Consider the following 2,899-nt stretch of genomic DNA (forward strand, 5'->3'; position numbering starts at 1 on the left):
AAACCTCCCATCAGCCAGCAATTTTATCTCCAAGAGCACGGCAGAGTGCTCAGGTGTGGGGTGTGGGGCAGAACAACTCACTAGCCTTTCTCCAGTCTGCGAACACCTGCTGAGCCCTCCGTGAAGGTCTTATATACCAGCCCGGGCAGGTTTTCAGAGTTACACAATAAAAAGACCTTAAGAAAAACAGAGCTGATAATTGAGATACGAACATGATTTTAATTAGGGAGAAACAACCCATCACTGGTATTACAGGTGGCAGATACTGTGTGTGCAACTGTCACATGAGTGTAATTATGTTTAAGACTTCTGGTGACATGGACGGTGAGGAGGGAGCCTCAGTGCTCTGCACGTGACATCATTTGGAAGCCTCAAAATGCACATATAGCTTTGGGTAGCTATTACTCATTAAAGAGAATCAAGATCCTGTTTTTCCATTTACAAAGGGCAGTCAGAGGAAGGGAAAAGACAGGAAAATCTATAAATAAAATTGGTATGAATCAGTTTCCCTCTCCCCCAAAAAACTAATATAAAAATATTTTAACTCAGCTTTTTAAAATTCAGTCAGACCCATTTGATTGTCATAACATATAATCCGAGAACTAAGTTTGGACTCTTTCCACTAAAGGATCAAAGAATTTCTTTAATAGCCTAAGTTAAATAGGCTGCAATTTCTGAATCCAATTCAAAAGACCTGAATAGTCAATGCTAAGTGCAATGCACAGGAACTGTTGTCGCTGCTGCTGTTTTCAATTCTGGAAAGTCCGCGTTCCCACCGTCCCCTGAAGATGGATAGTTTGGCAGAGCTTTTTCTTCAGCACTCTAAGGACATATTCAGGGCAGGTAAGCTCAGAGGCGCTGAGACTCCAGCGCAGATGAAGAGACTTAAGAATTATCCATCAGATATAGACGGAAATTGAAAGATCCGGAAAAAAATGCAGAGTTTAAAAATAACTTGTCTTTAACTCTTATTTTTAAAAAATAAAGTGTCCTACCCAGAGCCCGGCCATGAAAGGCAGTTAATTCTCTTCCATAAAATAAAATGTCTTTTTTTTTTTTTGAGGAAGATTAGCCCTGAGCTAACATCTGCCATTCCTCCTCTTTTTTCTGAGGAAGACTGGCCCTGAGCTAACATCCATGCCCATCTTCCTCTACTTTGTATGTGGGACGCCTACCACAGCATGGCTTGCCAAGCAGTGGTGCCATGTCAGCACCAGATATCCGAACCGGCAAACCGAGGCCACTGCAGCAGAACGCGCGCACTCAACCGCTGGACCACTGGCTGGCCCCATAAAGTGTCTTAAATTATCACTCTCTGATACTATTTCATAGTGCAAATAATCAGTTGTTTTTCATTTTGAAAAATAATTTCGGCCACACGAGAGAGAGGAGCGTGGAAAGGAGGCAGCTACGATGGAAGTGGGAGACACCAGTAGAGAGCTTACGGCAGATGCTGCCTTCTGCCTCCAGACCAGAGGTCAGCAAACGTGCGGTAAAGGGCCAGATAGTAAATATTTTAGACTTTGTGGGCCTTGTGGTCCCTGTCACTACCACTCAACAGTGCCATTGTAGTACAAAAGCAGTGACGGATAACATGGAAAGAAAGGAGCTTGTCTGTGTCCCAAAAATTGTTATTTACAAAACTAGGTGGTGGGCGGGCTCTGACCCCCGGGCTCTAGCTCATCCACCCCCTGCACTAGACCACGGGAATAACGTGCCAGCTTCAAACACCACTCACGCCTGGATACACCCCAAATACGGACAACCAGTCATGGGAAAGCCACAACGTGACGAGTCCAAAATTAAGCTATAGAATTAAACTATAGAAATTAAGAATTAAACTATAGAAAAAAAGAAACAGATAGTGCGAATAAAAAAAGGAAACTTGGTATACATTCTCATTAATGTACTCCAGAGGAATAAAAGAAAATAATGTATCCATCCATGAGAACAAAGTGCTATGAAAAGGGAACACTCAGAGGAAGCAAAGATACAGGCGGAAATTAAAGACGTACAGCGGGAAAGTTTAAAGTTTTAACAGAGGCTTGAAGATAAAGATGAGGAAATAGCCCAGAAAGTTTAAGAAAAGGCAAACGCATAGAAAGTAAGAAATCCAAAACAGAAGTTTTCCAGGATTGATCTCACATATTCAGCATCCCACCAAAGAGTTCCAGAGAAGAGAGAAAGGAGAGTGAAAGAAATTATCAAAGACATCATTTTTTTTAAAGCTCAGAACTCAGGGAAACGTAAGTCTACTTCTAAGAATTTACCCTAAAGATGTGCAAGAGCGTGAAGATCCATACACAACTGTACTCAATGCAACATGTTTGTAACAGCAAAAACTGGAGACAATCTATTGTTCATATGGTTATTTGGTTAGATAAATTATGGAACAACTACACTGTGTAGTTGTTTAAAACATAGCAGTGTGGCTCTGGTGTGGTACCAATATCGAAAGATGTCCAGAATACACTACTAGTGAGAAAAGCAAGTTGTCAAACAGTATGTTTCCTAGGAGCCCATTTTTATTTAAAAAATAAAACGTTTATAGATCACTATATGTTTGCTAATGCATTGCAGCCAATCTAGAAAGCCGCTGGAGAAGCTGTGAATACGGCTCCCTCCCGGGAGAGGAGTGCAACTGGCGCGTTGGTGAATAGCCCTTGCACTTAGCATTTGCATATAACTGTGCTGTTGAATTTATTTTTTACAATGTGTATGTGTTTCTTCTGTAATTTTTAAAAATCAAAAGCAATAAGTAGATTATGTACAATATTATGGAGAGGGTAAAAAACTTCTGCCCTTTACAATATCTCTAGGAAGAAACAGAAGATTATTAGAGGTCAAGATGAAAAGAAAACGCAATTCCTGATTAGAGAAAAACCATGACCCAGATCAG

The sequence above is a fragment of the Equus asinus genome, chromosome 9 (genome assembly GCF_041296235.1).
Source record: "Equus asinus isolate D_3611 breed Donkey chromosome 9, EquAss-T2T_v2, whole genome shotgun sequence".
NCBI lineage: Eukaryota > Metazoa > Chordata > Mammalia > Perissodactyla > Equidae > Equus > Equus asinus.